This window comes from Crinia signifera, chromosome 19 (genome assembly GCF_055691185.1).
Source record: "Crinia signifera chromosome 19, ASM5569118v1, whole genome shotgun sequence".
NCBI lineage: Eukaryota > Metazoa > Chordata > Amphibia > Anura > Myobatrachidae > Crinia > Crinia signifera.
In genome coordinates, this window is record NC_139226.1 from 115,355,764 (window position 1) to 115,374,885 (window position 19,122).

General features: G+C 47.0%; 1 protein-coding gene across 1 annotated transcript in view; it reads right to left on the bottom strand.

Moving 5' to 3' along the window:
• The window catches only part of LOC146042917 (carotenoid-cleaving dioxygenase, mitochondrial-like), a 95,515-nt gene that overhangs the window by 75,707 nt on the left and 686 nt on the right, over window positions 1–19,122 (bottom strand). The gene's annotated exons all lie outside the window — the stretch shown is intronic.

Here is a 19,122-nt window from a genome sequence, read left to right on the forward strand (position 1 = left end):
CAGACCCAGGAGGGGGCTCTCTGTCTCCAGACCCAGGAGGGGGCTCTCTGTCTCCAGACCCAGGAGGGGGCTCTCTGTCTCCAGACCCAGGAGGGGGCTCTCTGTCTCCAGCCCCAGGAGGGGGCTCTCTGTCTCCAGACCCAGGAGGGGGCTCTCTGTCTCCAGCCCCAGGAGGGGGCTCTCTGTCTCCAGCCCCAGGAGGGGGCTCTCTGTCTCCAGCCCCAGGAGGGGGCTCTCTGTCTCCAGCCCCAGGAGGGGGCTCTCTGTCTCCAGCCCCAGGAGGGGGCTCTCTGTCTCCAGCCCCAGGAGGGGGCTCTCTGTCTCCAGCCCCAGGAGGGGGCTCTCTGTCTCCAGCCCCAGGAGGGGGCTCTCTGTCTCCAGCCCCAGGAGGGGGTTCAAAATCTCCAGTCCCAAGAGGGGGTTTTCTGTGTCCAGCCCCAAAATGGCATTTCAAGTGTCCAGTCCCAAGTGGGGGTGAATCAGAGTGTCCTGCTCCTGGAGGGGGTCTTGTGTACCAAGGACCTAGGAGAAGAGTCTGATATGTTGGCCCTAGCCTCCGGGCCTGAGGACACACCTGCCCTGGCCTCCGGGCCTGAGGACACACCTGCCCTGGCCTCCGGGCCTGAGAACACACCTGCCCTGGCCTCCGGGCCTGAGGACACACCTGCCCTGGCCTCCGGGCCTGAGGACACACCTGCCCTGGCCTCCGGGCCTGAGGTCCCTAATGCCCTGGCCTTCGGGCCTGAGGTTGTTCCAGTTATTCCAGTGCAGACTGCCTTGCCCAAGGCATCCGAGGGGTCTGCCATGCACAAAACACTCAATGTGCCTGCCTTGTCTGAGGCTTCCGTGGTTCCAGTTTTTCCTAAAAAGTCCAAGATTCTTGATCAGCCGAAGCCTTCCAAAGCCCCAATTCCATCAAAACTATTTAAAGATTCAAGCAGAGAATATTCGCCCATCTATTTTGATGGGGATCTTGTCCATTATGAAGCCCTGGTGAACCAATATTTGTCTGTATTGGAAACCGAACCTTAATCTGGTCTCACGCTAGCAAACATCGTCAGTTACCTGTTTTTGGCATTTAAAGGAGAAGCTTTGGAGTGGGCTAGTCCGCTTTATGAATCTAACGACTCCAGACTTCGAGATCTGACATCCTTCTCCAAGGCCGTAGTGGAAAGGTTCGGTTCAAAGACTCCCTGGAAGAATTCCTCCACCACTACAGTTAAAAGTCATCCGGTGGCCAAAACCAACCATTCTTTGCCATCCATCCAAGATTACGAGCCATCTCAACAATGCATTAGAACCTCCAAGGTTTCAAAGAATCATCTATCGATACCCGAGTCTATGGACATTAGAATTGGGTACACATCCATGTCCACCCATTGTGTTGGTTCCTCTGGACTGCCCAATTCTCCAGGATCATCTTCTGAAAAGGAATCTGCCTCGTCAATACCCACCATATGTATTGGATCTTCCGCTTCATGCTACCTCGGTGGTCCTTCAGGGAGTTTGAATTCAACTAAGAGGTCTACAATCCTGACCCTAGACCAAGACTCAAATTCAGAGTATGATTCTGATTATGATGCAACTCCCTTCCTGGGAGGTCCTGTGCTCTCTGATGCCTGTTTTGCAGAACCTAAAGCTTCACCTTCCTCAAAAAAATCCAAGAATTCATCTAAGAAGAAGCATCGTAGTTGACCTTGAGCTTCCTTCCAAAGAAGGTTCTGGCATAGGTGTCCGGAGTCCACCCTGAAGGAGGGGGTACTGTCACGGATCTGCTTATTCAAGCTTACATGACTTGTGATTCTGCTGTTTCTCAGTCTCAGTCTGAATCAGTTCTGTCTGCATTCATGCTGCCAGTCAGTCTATGCATTGCTGGCTCCTTGATTGTGCAGCTGCGTAGAATCCAGTCTAAAACTGAAATCACCTGTAACCCTTTGCTGTCCTGTTCCCTGTTGCTCACCTGTTAAATTCACACTGAAAGCTTCTGGATTCCTGCCTCAGTTTGCAAAATGCCCTCTGTCCTTTCCTCCAATCAATGCAAGGCAGGGGGGTTAAATATCCTGCTCACAGACCCAGAAACTGCCTTCAGCAACTTGTCTTCCTGCTGCATGTGCTGGATGTTCTGTGCAGTTCAAGCCTGCTTCCTGGAATCCCTGCGTGAGTCTTCAGCGTTCAGCTCCCAGAGGCTCTGCTTGTCCGGCTGGTCCAGCGCTCCCGGTCTGGTCCACAAATTGTGCAATTCCTGCTCCAGTTCCTGCTCAAATAGTTACTGTGTTTAGACTCGGTTTTCTTTAGTTATTTGTTATATGCCAAGTCAGCCATTTCAGTTCTGTTATCTCCGTCACCTGTTCCTGTGTCAACGCCAAGTCGCTATCCTGTCCTGATACAAGTTTCCTGACCGGCCTGCTACAAGCTGCATCCAGCTATTGTGTGCTACGTCTCTGCTGTAAGCTTCCAGTAATCCTGTCATTCAGCTGTATCCTGATCCCAGCCATCCAATCTTCAGTCATCCAGCCGTCCAATCTTCAGTCATCCAATCGTCCAATCTTCAGTCATCCAATCGTCCAATCTTCAGTCAGCCAATTGTCCAATCTTCAGGTATCCTTTTCTCTAAACTCAAATCCTGAACATTGCCTTATCCTCCCAGAACTACCGGCACGTATCTTGTTTATTTTGAACGGACTGCCATCTTGTTTATTTTTGGAAAGGACTGCTATCTTTTGTTACTTGTTATTTATCAGAGACTTGCATCTATTTATTATTTGTCCAATCAAGAAGTATTGATCCTGGTTACATTATCTGTTATATGAGTTCCTTCAATAAACCTGTTTGTGTTAACCCATCTCCGGCTGGTCACGCCTCTCTTCCTGAGATCCGCACCACTCCATCAATCCACCATCTGACCACTCCAGTCACGACTGATTCCACACACCCATTTTGTGACAAGGCCGTGGGGGCATTTTTGCCACAGTCGCTTCTGTGTAGATATGGCAATGCTGCTACAAAGCATACCTCACGTTTGTAATTAGTAATCTGGGACACGCAGCACTGGAGATGCGCCTGCGGTAAAAAAGGATGCAGGACCTCAGTATCAGAGCAGGGCCTCGTGCCGTGACCTCCCCCCATTGTTGTCATTTTAGGGGCATAATCAGCGCTCCCTTAACAGCTGGGCAGCCCCTGCTTCTCTCCCCGCACTGTTAGATGTAACTTCCTTTCATTGATCATCGGCTGCTCTGCGGTGTTCACTGGCATCCCTCAATTTGCACCCCCACCGTGGGCATCACCCAACCTGCCTCCCTCATCTTGGGACACTGCGACCCTCAGGTTGTACAGCGGGACCGTCCTGCTGTAATTGGGGCAGTTGGGAGGTATGGCAAAGCTCTTCCCTGGTATACATATCTGATTGTGTAAGGACTGAGACTCCCATTGGTAGAATCTACGGACACAGCATTATCACCAGAGCTGGGAGTGATGTCAATCATACTAGAATATGATAAAAAGAAAAACTCCTTTATGACATAATGAACTCAGAAAGCAAGTGTGTTTCATGGGGTGTGCTACCACTTGACAATTAAATCAACAAATATATTTAGGGGAAGGTGTGTGACGTCAGCTTCAGGCCGGATATGCCTTTTTCTTTGCACCACAGAGTAAGTAAAGGGCTTTGCGGCACCTGTGATGACTTGTGCCCAGTTTAATAATCATTAGATGGTGAGCCTGTATGGCTGCTTTTATTATTATTATTATTATTTGTATGGCACCGCCCGGTGTCGCTAGAGAGCATATCATATCACTGTATATCGGCTCACTCCCACCACTGTACCGTATATACTGTTTGGATGTGTTGCTACAATTCCCCACTGTCTGCCCCAGGAGGCAGCTTTCCCACTACATAAGTTTGTCACAAAATACACAAATTACATACGCTTCTACCTATAAGCATGGTGGGGCATTTATTATCCTCTTGGGTCATTGAACTTGGGAAATAACAATGGATTCAGTTACAGATGTGTCCACATACACCGATCCTCAAATGACTCCAAATATTATCATTTCCGTGCCAAGGATATTGTCACTTTTTAAGTTACACCAAGTGTCCCACCATGAGCCCCCCTTGCCCAGGGTCACAGGTATCTGTAATCTACTGTACAAATGTCTTACTTCTTTATCTCGAATGAAAGTTACAATTCAACTGTTCTACAATTCACCCCAACAACCCCAAGGACAGTTAATGTATAACTATAACATACGTATATTGTTTCACTTTTATGAGTAACATTATTGTAGCTGAAATAGTTTATTTATTACGGAGTTTACTTTATAAAAGTCATAGGTGATAAAAATGTTCCTGTGCCAGCAGCAAATAGTGACCGGTACTGTATACTAGAATAACTGGTTTGCAGCTATTACAGGGAAAAACAGTAACAATGTAGAACAATTTATGCTTCTACAGTAAAGAATCAGGGCAGGCGACAGGGGGGGGGGGGGGGGGTCAAAGGGGACACTCGTACCGGGCCCCCGACCAGTTGAGGGGCCTCAAAGCTTTGAGGAACTCAGGGTCTGTAAGCTTGACTGCCTAATCACCTGTCTGGCTACCCGTTCTAATGAGTTTAATGACACAACACACCAAACCCCACAACGCACAATGCTGTGCCCTCCCATCTGCCCTTCCCTATTATATTGCATTGTGAATATTAATTATCTGTTTATTTCTATTAATAAAAAAATTCATTCAATATGCAATGTAATAACAATCCGCGTTCAGTGTTGGGGGGCCTCAGAGATATCAGTGTTCTGGGCCCCAAGATTTCTGTTACCGGCCCTGTTACCAGCTGTCCCTGCAGATGTGTTCACATAAGCCTTTCCTAAAATCTAGCCTTATGGTTTGATTTGGAACACCATGAACTAGGCCACTGATGGTCTAGCTGCAATGTCTGGTGGGAAAGGGCGTTCTTGTTAAGCTTGTTGGAGGAGCCATGATGCACTAGGTGTTTACCCATAATGCCCTGCTGTTCATATGCAAATTAGCTGAACCATAATGCACTCTGATTTTAAAGGATGTCAGGTGTCATTGTTATTTCCATAGTGCAATTAATAGAAACGGTGATCAGCATACAGTACTGTAAGTATTCTACAAGACCAGATATAATTAAGACCAAAAAACACACAAAGGATTACTCTCCATGACCCTAAAGGCAATTGAAAACAAGGCCTTGAAAGCCGGGGCCATTGTTTTTCACCTGGGTGTACAAATCACCCAGGGGGGGGTGAGTCAAGAGACCGACTGTGCCCCTTATAAACAACAGTAAAAGATAGAACTTTTTCCCAGAAGGGCTGCTGTGTAATGTACCAGATGCTTACTGCAGCACCCAGCAGCTGTTACATCTGGCACATGCCACTTTTCCTCTGGGGCGTGTCACAGTTTAAACTGCCATTGGCTGCTGCTGGAAGCATCTCATATTTTATGCGCTTTTACATTAAATCACTGTTTTCATCAAATACCTGAGAGCTGCTCCTTCACTTTACTTTACCCACGTACTGGGGAGGTGAGTGTGTTTTTAAGGAATATTTTATGGATACTGCACCATTGTTTAGTTACTATATTGGAGTGCCACCTTGTCTGCAAATCCGATGTACATATTTTACACATACACAAACATGACTGAAATAACAGTATCAGATATATAACAGTATGGCAAGTGGATTTACAGATCCAGGCCCTCCATTTAATATAGGCCCATAAAATTTTTGTGTATTAAGGTACAGGGAACAGGCCAGTAAGGTTCCAACCAGCCTGCCCCCTGTCCTATGGGCTGAAGCTGGTTGGTAGACCAGAGGGTCTATCACTCTGTGAGCCACCAGCAGCAGCAAAAGAGAAAAAAACAAATACTTTTTTTTTTAGGAAACATTGGCAGGGCCGCCGACAGGGGGGTGCCAGGGGTACAGCTGTCCCGGGCCCCGGCCTCTGCAGGGGTCCAGGCAGCTGCCCACAGTGGCATGGCTCCACCACCACCCCCCCCCCCACCCCCCCCCGCACAGTATCCCCCACCCGGCGGCCAGGCGTGCACAATACACAGTGCAGCCTGCAGAGTGCCGAGCCTAGGATACAGATGGGTTTGGCAGTCTACAGGCTGCACTGTGCAGTGAGTGCTCTGAGTCCCGGAGGGAGAAGATGCTGCGCCGCCGCCACCACACGCACGCCCCAGTCAGATGGAGCACCTCTGCGCCGGTGATCGCCAGCACAGGCATGCTGGCGATCCCCAGCAACGGATCAGAGGCGCATAATCTGTATACTGTATGTCTTTACTTCTTTACTGTTAAGGCCCCCATACATTAGGCCGACTTGTCCTTAGGACAAGTCGGACCCAATTCTCCTGTGAGCCGCCCAGCAGCTCCCCGGGAGGCTCAAATACAATTTGGCACTTGATGAGCCAGTTTTTACATGTGATAAATCGCTTGCGATTTATCACATGTAAAACAAATGGGGAGCTGCAGGGCGGTGAGGAGCAGTGGGGGCGGGCGGAGGCAGTAGTGGGGGCGGGCGGCGGCAGTAGTGGGGGTGGGCGGCGGCGAGTGACGGTGACCTGGCCGGGCAGCTGTGATCACAAATAGCAGCGCTGCCGCTGCGGGACGGGACGCACAGTGGCGGCTATAAGATTTTCAAAATACCTGTCAAATGACCGGCCGTTCTGTGATTGGCTGAGAGAGCTCTCAGCCAATCACAGAACGGCCGGTCATTTGACAGGGATTTTAAAAATCTAATAGCCGCCACTGTGCGTCCCGTCCCGCAGCGGCAGCGCTGCTATTTGTGATCACAGCTGCCCAGCCAGGTCAGTGTGTCTGCCTGCCGTGCTCCCCCGCCCCCCGGTGTCTGCATGCATATGCCTGACAGGTGGGCAGGCGGTACTTGTGAGTTATCCGGGCTGCCGATTTTTTCATCGCGCCCGAAATCGTGGGCATTTCCCATAGACAGTAATGTTAAAAGACACGATGGACCCGATTTCCCATAGACAGTAATGTTAAAAGACGCGATGGACCCGATTTCCCATAGACAGCAATGTTAAAATAAAATGACCATGTGAAATTGGCCAATATGGCCATTTCACATTGGATATGTTTTAAAAAAAAAAGGTTTCATGGCCCCCCACCACCGTTAACGCCACCCCGCTATTGACGCCAACCCGAAGCGTGGCGAGCGCCGCGAGCCCGCGAGGGGCGGCGGTACGCGTCCTCCGACCTTTTCATGCCCTACTATCCACTAGGGCGTGGAGTGAGAATAGAATAGTGTGGCGAGCGCAGCGAGCCACCGAGCCCGAAGCGTGGCGAGCGCAGCGGACACCTTCACAGGTATCCGCGTGCCCTTGCGGGCTTCACAGGTGTCCGCGTCCGCTCGCCACACTATTCTATTCTCACTCCACGCCCTAGTGGATAGTAGGGCATGAAAAGGTCGGAGGACACGTACCGCCGCCCCTCGCGGGCTCGCTGCGCTCGCCACGCTTCGGGTTGGCGTCAATAGCGGGGTGGCGTTAACGGTGGTGGGGGGCCATGAAACATTTTTTTTTAAAACATATTGGCCAATTTCACATGGTCATTTTATTTTAACATTGCTGTCTATGGGAAATCGGGTCCATCGCGTCTTTTAACATTACTGTCTATGGGAAATCGGGTCCATCGTGTCTTTTAACATTACTGTCTATGGGAAATCGTGGTCATCGCGTCGCGGCCCCTTATAACGGCCACGACCGACGCGATGCCCCCGATTTGGGGCTAAATCGCGGGCATCGCGTCGGTCGGGTGTCCTTAAGTTAACCAAACTTAAGGACAAAATCGGCAGCCCGGATAACTCACAAGTACCGGGCAGGCATATGCATAGCATACAGGGAGGTCGGATGATCTTATGTGCTGACCGTCCGACCTCCCTGATCCGGTCCGATGCGCACGGGACCGCGCATCGGATCGGATCATACATCACACACCTGCGATTTTGGGGCGATTTCATCCGGTTATCGGCCCAAAGTGCCGAAATCGGATGAAATCGTCCCAAAATCGTATAGTGTATGGGGGCCTTTAGAAGGTAATAATGAACTTAAGGCCCAAACAGGCACAGATAAGAGGGATTAGTTGCGTTAAAAAATAGGTACTTTATACACCAGGGTAACAATTAAAAGTATACACGTATTTATAAATATGTAAAAATGGCTAAGTTTAGCCACAAATTAAGATAAAAAATAAATATTACGGTAACAAAGAGATAGCTGCGTTGTAGTGAATACAATTATAATCACCTATATATTTCTCCAATGTCTTTCCCCTTCTGGGCCCAAAAAGTGAAGTGAAAGTCCCAATGGTTGTAAGTATGGGTGCAGCTATTGCAACACGTTTCGCCGTTACCTGCTGCTTTTTTCAAAGTATCGCTGTTGTGGGGGAATGCCACCTCCCTAACGTGCCTAGAAAGGGTGCTACTGGATTCCATTATAGTATACATCCTACCATTTCCAGATTTCTATTTTCCATATTGTGGAGGAATGCCACCTCTCTAAAAGTCATCTGGAAAAAGGAGCTACAGCTACACTATACTGACAAACATTGGGACTTGTTTTTCACTTTTTGTGCCCAGAAATAGAAGGAAATTGGAGCAATATAGGTGATTAACAACTGTCAAGAAGGCTCAGCAGCGGTTGTTCTTCCTGAGGCAACTCAAGAAATTCAACATCCCGCAGGAGCTGCTGCTCATCTTCTACACTGCCATAGTAGAGTCTGTCCTTTGCTCCTCGATCACAATCTGGTTCGGAGGAGCAAACGAGAATGACAGACGAAAGTTGCAAAGAGTGGTGAGGATGGCAGAAAAGATCATTGGGGCAGAGCTCCCCACTGTCCAAGAACTATACCTAGCCAGGGTCAATAAGCGTGCAGGAAAGATCTTGGCGGACAAGCTACACCCTGGCCACAACCTGTTTGAACCCCTTCCGTCAGGCAGACGTTTTAGGTCCATCCCAGCAAAGACGACAAGAACTACAAAAGGCTTCTTCCCAATAGCTGTCCACCAACTAAACCGTATTGAACATACCAAATACTAACTCGAACTTTTCTAGATACATGTGAAATGTATGTGATGTATGTTTATGCCTCTCTTCCCACCCCCTTTGTGTTCCCTGATTGATGCTGCACTGTTACCACAAAAAATTCCAAGCATACGCAAGTATACCTGGCCAATAAAGATGATTCTGATTCTGATTCTGATTATAATCGTATTCACAACAATGCAGCTATCTCTTAGCGTAATATTTATTTTTGTATCTTAATTTGCGGCTAAACATAGCTATTTATATATATTTAATAAATATGTGTATACTGTTAATTGATACCCTGGTGTATACCTATTTTTTAGCTTCTCTTATCTGTGCCTACTTACTATAAGGGGGTGACACCCCCTTTCTACAGCTGCTGCTTGGCAAGGCAGCACAATGAGAGTACTTTTTGGGATTCCTCACAAGGTTGATCCCACGCGGGGTAGGGGGGTCAAGTGAGACCTACCCTTCCAGTAGTGGGGTTCGGCCTGGGTAGCCTTAAACCAAGTCTCTTAGAGAATTCCAAACCCCTAGAAAGAAAAAAAAAGGGGGGGGGGGTTGGGGCAACAATTTTGAGTTGGTGGTGCTCCCTTGAGTCCGATTATAAATAGAACTATGTGGAGAAGGAAAGAGGACTCTTCTTTTGGGGCACTCTAGAAATGTACAGTTGTATTATTTAAAATGTAACTTTTATTTCTGTTATTTAAAAGGGATTGTATCTATGTAGCCTTTATTATTAAAAAAAAGCAGTGAGCTGTAAATAAATAAGTTGAAGTATGGTCCCACAGTGGGGTCAGGAGTGTGTAGTACTTTCACCTCCTGTTTTAAGGATGTGTGCCCAGCAATATTCAGCTGGGACTCGTTAGAGGCAAGATAAGATATTAATTTAAGTAGAGTAAGTAAAGGGTTATATTCCCTGTTGGAGTACAGACTGTGTATTTACTTAGACTGTGTGTGAGTAGAGAAAAAGTTAAATAAGGTATGTGGATATATTACTGTTGATAGCTAATTACTGACGTAACAAGATGTCGGCACCCAGTACAGAATTTGACCATACACAGGTATCTGCTGCTTTCACTAACAACAGATAAAATGATTCAAGGTATATGGATTGGTTACTGATGTCAGATAATTCCTGACGTGATGAGTTATGGGCACTCAGTACAGAATATATTGTTAACCATACATAGGTGTCTGCTGCTTTCACTAACCACAGATGCAGCAGCCCGGGGGGGTGAAGCGGCCAGGTCTGGACCGGCCCACCGGGAAATGGCCCGGTTTCCCGGTAAAACCAATCCACCCCTGTTGAGCGAGTCTCCCTAGTTAGTTAGCAGATTTTCTCCTGATTTGCAGTCCTCAGAAATGTAGTTACTGTACCAGCATACAAAGTTGCAAAGGTATGAGTGTTTTTTTTTTCTTTCCACCCGTGGAGATATGAAAGTTAGGCCAATGATTGAATAGTCTAGCAAAAAAAAAACTCTGATACCCCATCCTTAAAAAAAAGAGATAGAGGCAATAGTAGTTGCCGTGGCAGCTTGGAGCCAAAGGGTAAGGTTAAAGTGCTTGATGTACAGTGAGATGTGATCTTCTACTGTTACAGAGTCATGAGAGATAGAGGCAATAGTAGTTGCCGTGGCAGCTGGGAGCCAAAGGGTAAGGTTAGATAAAGTGCTTGATGTACAGTGAGATGTGATCTTCTACTGTTACAGTCATGACATCACATCCCACTGTACATCAAGCACTTTATCTAACCTTAATCTTTGGCTCCCTGCTGCCACGGCAACTACTATTGCCTCTATCTCTCACTACTCTGGCACTCTCTCATTGATTAACAAAGGAGCAATATTTACCCTGCAATGTTAGCATAACAACAGAGATGCTTGCAATCCCTATACATATCAAAAGCCGAAGTGTCAATCTGTATCTATTACTATCTGACCCCGCAGCCCAGCACAGAGATCTCTCATCCTGGGTCCTATGCACGTTTGTATGACCCAGTGACAGCAGAATCTTTGACTGGCGAATAAAGGGACAGACTTATCTCATAAACAACTGGCAGCCATCAATCATCTGGTTAGCCATGACTGTGAATTAACACTGATCTTAACTACTGCTGCCACACTTATACCCCATTCACATCACAAAACAAATTACAGGGTTAAAGCTTTTCAACCCGGTAATTTGCCGCGAAACCCTTGTTTTTTGGTGGTGTGAAAGGGTCAATACGGGTCTTAAATCCCGGCACTCCGACCCTGCTCTTGACCAGGGTTGGAGTGCCGGGACCCGTGTTGACCCTTTCACACCACCAAAAAAAACGGGTTTTGCGGCAAATTACCGGGTTGAAAAACTTTAACCCGGTAATTTGCGGGTGGTGTGAATTTGGTCCGGCTGCACCCGGCAAAATTATCCGGCACTTAAAAATGCTGTGTAATTGCCGGGTGGCTGGTCTGAAATGGGTATTAGAGGAAACATTGTATGCCCTGAATTTTTTGATTGCAACATTGTAAGCTTATGTAGGAGATCATACAGACACAGATATCTCCTTTATTGGAGTGTGATACAATTGATACATTATTATTGACTTTAACTGGAAAATGCATGTTTTCACTGTGTCTACATTTTTAAGGATGGGGGATCAGAGGTTTTTTTGCTAGACTATTTCAATCATTAGCCTAACTTTCATATCTCCACGGGTGGAAAGATACATAAAACCACTCATACCTTTGCAACTTTGTATGCTGGTACAGTAACTACATTTCTGAGGACTGCACATCAGGAAAAAAATCTGCTAACTAGGGAGACTCGCTCAACTTTCTCCCATACACACTGGGCTATTTAAGCAGTTTCTCTTGACATCTGTGGTTAGTGAAAGCAGCAGACACCTATGTATGGTTAACAATATATTCTGTACTGAGTGCCCATAACTCATCACGTCAGGAATTATCTGACATCAGTAACCAATCCATATACCTTGAATCATTTTATCTGTTGTTAGTGAAAGCAGCAGATACCTGTGTATGGTCAAATTCTGTACTGGGTGCAGACATCTTGTTATGTCAGTAATAAGCTGTCAACAGTAACATATCCACATACCTTATTTAACATTTTCTCTCTAACTAGCGCATGATTAAGACACACAGTCTAAGTAAATACGCAGTCTCTACACCAACAGGGAATATAACCCTTTACTTACTTTACCTAAATTAATATCTTATCTTGCCTCTAGCAAGTCCCAGCTGAATATTGCTGGGCACACATCCTTACCTTAAAACAGGAAGTGAAAGTACTACACACTCCTGACCCCACTGTGGGATCATACTCCCAATAGCATAGCTTATTTACTTACAGCTCACTGCTATTTTTAATAATAAAGGCTACATAGATACAATCCCTTTTAAATAACAGAAATAAAAGTTAAGTTTTAAATCATACAACTGTACATTTCTAGAGTGCCCCCCAAAAAAGAGTCCTCTTTCCTTCTCCACATAGTTCAAGGCAGCGCAATTACAGGTGGCCCTTTCAGATAACTTGTTACCTGTTATTCTCTACTATACATTATGGCCCATACACAGACACTGGGCGATTTTGAGCTTAAAGCAGCTCAGTTTTGTTTTTTTTAGCTGCGTTCAGCTCAAAGCTGCCCAGTGTGCACAGGCTAGCGATCGCTGTCCATACACCCTGGCCAAAATCGCCCAGTGTGCATGGAACTTTACAGTGCTACTATCTACAATTTAAAGCATATCTTAAACATTTTATATTTTTTCCATATAATTCACCCAAAGTACAGTAATACAGACAGAGAAACCTGGTTAAGTGGGATCTCAAGGGACAGCACATTTAGCCTCACTTGGGGTCCACTTATTAACATTATTTTTACTAAAATAATGTGAAAAAATATGTTTTCATATGTTTTTCACATTATTTTAGTATTAATGGTATAAATTCCAGGGCTTTTGAAGCAATTTTCATGAAAAACAGCTTTAATTTGCATCTTAGTAACCAGATCACATTTCCCATACTTGCGATCTGGACAAACTTACTTTACTAAGAAGTGTGAAAAAAAATCAAATTGAGCCCTGCAATAACAAGGCCATCTTCAGCTGGCAAATTACAAGGCTCACATACTAATCAGGAGTTCTGCACAGCTTTCTCCGCCCCTAGGAGAAAGCAGTGCAGGGGCAGGGCTATTGTTATCATCTACAGATACTCTATGTGGGGTATTCAATGCCGCAGCGAGCGACCGGCGAGGGGGTTAAACAGCGAGGATTGCTGAAAACCAGCGATCCTCGCTGTTTAACCCCCGCGCCGGCCGCTCGCTCTATTCAACGTACTGGGGAAATCCTCGCCGTCACAGGACAGCGAGAATTCCCCAAAACAGCGAGATCTCGCTGATTCTGGAGCCGCATAAGCCAATTCTCCCTCGCTCAAAAAACGGAGCGAGGGGGAATTGGCGGATGCGGAGGCTGTGTTGAATGCTGTCAGGGAGAGTGGTGACAGCGAGCAGGAAGCCCTGCTCGCTGTCACCACTCGCAAACAGCATTGAATACCTGCCTATGTGTATTCGTTGGATACACAAGCTGATTACAGTGTAAAAAAAATCATACTCACTTATACAGTGACCGCCAATCACTGCTTCCCAGAGGGCTCACATTACAGCACCAGGGGTTACAGAAGGAAACACCAAAGACTGGCAGAGCTGCAGGAGCTTATCACCAAATGGTGAATACGATCAGCGGTGGTGGATGGATAGCAGCTCGTGGGTGGGGGAGTTGTCACAACAGGCGGTAGTGGCAATGTTGACTGCGATTTCACATGCCCAGCACAGAATTGAGAATTTTTTTCTAAAAAAAAAGTGATGCGGAGACTCCTCGCTTTCCTGCATTTAATCCGATGTCATAAATTATCTCACTTATCTATGCACAAGAAGGGATTTATCCTACTTATAAAGATTCTCACTTATGCAGGTTCAAACAGTACTTAATCCACTTCTAGAGGAAATAAGAGACTTGTCCAAACCTGTACTGATCTCAGTCACTGTACATAGGTTCTAAAGGTGGTCTTCTCCTTTAGGTTGATAAATTTACTACTGTTACTTAAAGAGGTCCTAACAGCAATCGTCTTAGCTCAACTTCCAAATAATGCAGGGGAATATTCCTAAAAATCATTTGCCGTTAAAGAGGTTTGAAAGTCTCTTTTTAGTGCAAAAATGCCGGGACCCTACAATTAGTCCCAGTAAGAGAGGTTTCCCACTTACTGTCCCATGTAACCTAGTTTGCTTGTAATTCAGCTATTCACTTCAATTAGACTGAACTACACACTTTGCAACAACTTGTGTACAAATGTCAACCACACAAGCCTCCAGCAATTTGAACAACACCCATGTATCTCATTATACTTTAACCCAGGGCTGGGCAACACCGGCCCTCCAGATGTTGAGGAACTACACATCCCAGTATGCCTTGCATCAGTTTCAGCATGGCCACATAGCAAAACTAATGCAAAGCATCCTGGGATGTGTAGTTTACTAACATCTGGAGGTCCGGTGTTGCCCAGCCCTGCTTTAACCTAAAGCCAAATACAAGTGAGAGGAAATGTTTTCCAACATTATTTGATAAATGAGTCTAGCATATTTTCCTGAAAGTTTACATACTGTATGATATTCGACATCACCTTACCTGCAATACAAGATTTCTAGTATACTGTACCATATCATTTGACCACGTGGGCTGTCATACTGTATGTGGGTAAGAAACAGTACATTTAAAGCCTTGAAAAAGGTTCTCGTTACCTTGGAAACGAAACGCGTTGACATCCGTCACTTCCGCTTCTGTGACATCACGTCCACGTTCTCCGTGATCCCAGCTGCTGCATAATCAGCTGTATGCTGTATTCCCCAGCCTCCGAGACGCAGCCACCTGCCCGTCCCGCTATTGGATCCAGCAAGCCCGGCTCTGCAAACCCTGCCAGCGGACACACTAACCGAGTGGGTTACCAAGCCTCCGGTCGTATTGATTCAGCCCACCCAGAGTTTCACATTCGGGCTCCCGCTATTATCAGGAAGGTTGAGCCATCGGATCATCTGGCTCCCCAGCTTCAAAAAACCAAACCCACAACCAACTTTAAAGGGTGAGATTATTGTTGCCATGAGACTGTGCTACTGCCATTGACTTTCCTATGCGTGTTAAGCCCACATGCTAAAAACGGCTTTTGTGCATATGCTTGGCGACTTTCACTGACTCCCTACTGGTTTGGTCTAGCAAGCTTTCCCACACTAATTGCTTACTGGCTGCTACTAACCCCCCCCCCCCCCCCCCCTCCCTCTCCCCAAACTTCATTTACGGAGACTACCATACTTACGTGATGTCACATATTACTAGTGCTTGATAAGTTTTTATGTGTTGATTTTAGAATTGTTATACTGTACATTGTACATTCACTTTTAGTTTATTGTGACTATTAAATAATCTTTTTTCATGCAATCTATACAAAGATTTCAATCTACAAGGTGTGTCCAGTGTTCATTTTGTTCAGAGGTATTTCTCTCAGAGTATAGAACCACCTGACAGCGCAAGGTGATAAAAACTCCCCAACTTTGTAGAATGATAGTATGCAAGGGGATTTTGCTAGCACTCAGACGAGACTGAGCGTGGCTGGGGTCGCCTTGGCAACCAGGCGCCGGGACCCGGATGTCGCGCTCAGCGTAACAACTACAGAGCCGGGCACACAGCACAGCATCCACGCTGTCAGTGCGGCGGCTGGAGAAGATTAACAGAACGTCGCGGGACCTTCCGGGACGATCATCACAGACACAGGTGAGAGGTGCACTGCGGGGGGACGGGACGCCAGCCCCCTGCACCAACCCCTGTGCCCCAGTTCCATCATCGACTTTCCATCCTCCCTTCCTGTCTGCACTTGCGGACTTTCATACCAGACTTACCGCCCACCACAGACCAGCACACCGTGTGCTGCCACCATCAGCCCCCTTCCCCTACCCCCACTGCTACATAGAACCCACACCAGTGGGACCTGTACCTGCACCAAGTCTTTATTATAATAAAGCACACTTTGCATTAACCAAACAATATTTTTCCAGACATCTTATTATTAAAACATCTTTGGTCACACCCGCAACTGATTGCATGTAAGCATTATCACAGTATACTTCCATCATACAGAGCAACCCTCTGTGCACCCACAGAAGCTTGCTAGAAGGTGAGCGCATTGTAAACCCTATCTGTTTTGTAGAATGATGGCAGAGGGGGTATTCAATGTATTCAATGATGGGTCACGACTGCCAAGCGCAGAGAAGGGGGCGTGGCCACGAGAAGCGTCAGGGAATCGGCGAGCTGCTTGTGAAGTCGGGCTCGTTCAGCTGAGATCCCTGTTCAATGCTGTTGGGGAAGACAGCATTAAATATGGCCCCGCTGCCATTTCCCCAGTCGGGAATGGCAACGGGAGATCCCCCATAGTGTGTCATTCATCAAATATGGAATGATAGATCATGTCCCGGCATCTCTGCTAGGCGGTAACAGGGGAAAGAGATTAAGATGTGAGGCAAGGTATAAAATGCATCTCTGTCTCCCCGTTGATTAAATGATCAAATTATTTTCAATTGTTTCTGAACTGTATATTTGTGGTACATGAGTCACGTGCTTTACATTTGCTCTATATTGCGTTTTTTTTTTTTTCATATATCATATATCCTGTTATACATCCTGCATTGTTTGTTAAACATTAGGGGTTATTCAGATTCACTTGGAAAGGCACAATCACTCTCTAATGGACAAAACCATGTGCACTGCAGGTGGGGCTGATGTAACATGGAGAGAGAGTTAGATTTGGGTGTTTTATTGTTTCTGTGCAGGGTAAACACTGGCTGCTTTTTTTTTACACTGCAATATAGATATCAGTTTGAAGTACACCCCCCACCCAAATCTAACTCTCTGCACATGTTACATCTGCCCCACCTGCAGTGCATATGGTTTTGTCCATTAGAGAGTGATTGTGCCTTTCCGAGTGAATCAGAATAACCCCATTGTATATTGCTAGGTAACAGGTATCACCAAATATGAGCTACTTCCTGGTTTGACATGATGCCGACACACGGCCAGGTGCGTGGTCCTGTAACCAGAAGTGTTTGGATGGTGGTCTTCGTAAACAGGAGTGCCAAATTCACAGGGTGTGTGTTATTTAAGGTCTGTGTTTTTATAAACCTTGAACAATGACTCTGGTGAAGTGTCTTTTATCTATTCCGGAGTGCCACAGGTGGTGAGATGTGTGCAGGGCCATCTTACCGTCATTGTGGGCCCTAGGCAAACCAATGCACTGGGGACCCTAAGATAAAAAATAAAATCATAACTTCCCATGGTGCCTCTCCAACTGCTACCAGCCACCCAGCAATTACTATGCTTACAGCCATTAACCAATTATTTGGCTGCAGGCCGGTAGAGAATGTTTCCCAACAGCTCTAATTTTGTGCATTTCACAACCAATGCAGAGGAGCAGCAATCTCTATTAGCCTCACAAGAAACTCTGTAGACACCAGCAAACCCCTGCTTGAGGACCCCTAGAATTGTGGGGCCCTAGGGCAGCTGCCCAGAAAGGCCATGCGTTAAGATTGCCCTGGATGTGTGTAGAAATATAAAAAGTGGTGCTGAGAGTGTGGAGGGGGGATTCTTTTGACCCTGGCCCAGGTCTAATTGAGGGCCCCTGAGTCCGCTACTCCCTTCCCTATTGCAGAGAGCTGGGTAGTGGGGAGAGTGATGCCACTACAGCACAGCCTCTCTCCCCAGCCCAGCACACGCTGCTCAGTGCCGTGTGAGAGAGACAGCTGCAGCCTGTCCCCCTCTCTCTTCCTGAGTGGGTGTGGATACACACCAGCACCCTGCTGCCTATGGCCCCTGCTTAGGTTTTTTTTTTTTTACAGGGGCGTAGCCATGTCCCCATCCCGTTGGTCATGCCACTTCATTTTACCGGGCCAAGCAAAGCTGTATACACAGCTCGGGTGCCGGACGGGGTCCCGACAGTCGGGATCCCGACAGGCATTTACCCGACGTCGGGATCCCGACTGTTAAAACACCGACAGACGGGTTCCTGACGGTCACCGGCTATTCTCCCTCGTGGGGGTCCACGACCCCCATAGAGGGAGAATAGAATAGGTGGCTCGCGTAGTGAGCCACCGTGCCCGCAAGGGGCTTAGTTGCGCTCACCATGCTGTCTGGGTCCAGCCAGTCTGGATCCTGACGTCGAGCTAATGACTGTCGGGATCCCGACTGTCGGACCCCTGTACCACACCCATACAGCTCAGCACTTTCGATTTTAGCAACTATTGCTTTAGGATACATTCACCACTAATAATCATGCTGCTGCCCATTTAAACCTTAATAATCTCGCAGCATTCATAGCTGTGTGGATATTCTACCATGTCATCTAAAAATGCTATTTATATATTTAATTGCCCTATTCAGGGTAACCCATGAACCCTGAAGGTGCTCATGTGCACTAGTTTGCACAGCTAATTAGGTTTTTAGATTTGAGGGAGGTATTTTGCAGCCTGACCGATGGTCGGGCTGTGCGCATTTCTGCGCATGTGCGTGCACCCACTGCGGAGTGGGATTACTGGGTGCACGCACCCAGGACAGCGGGCAGGGGCGGAGAGGGACATGGGGGGCAGCGGGCAGCCCCATTACATATGGGAACGCCCATCATTTCATGAACGTTCTCATGGTAATGAGGCTGTCACACGGGTGGACATCACCATTTCCTCCTGAGGGTGCACGCATTGCTCAGAGCAACCTTACATATGCGTACACGTTCCACATCATTCGTGCTCCGCGACCATCGAATGATGTGGGTGTTCCCCGTAAGCATCCATTCGTAGCCTGTGCGTGGTAACACACGTTGAGAGGGAGTGGGGGGGCCGCCTAGCCTGGCATTCAGCCTAAATGAATTGCCACCTGCATTCAGGCTGCCATATGGGCTGGGCATGCCATTCCTATCCAGCTGTGGTGCTATGGGGTAGATCTAGTAAGCCTTGGAAAGAGATAAAGTGGTG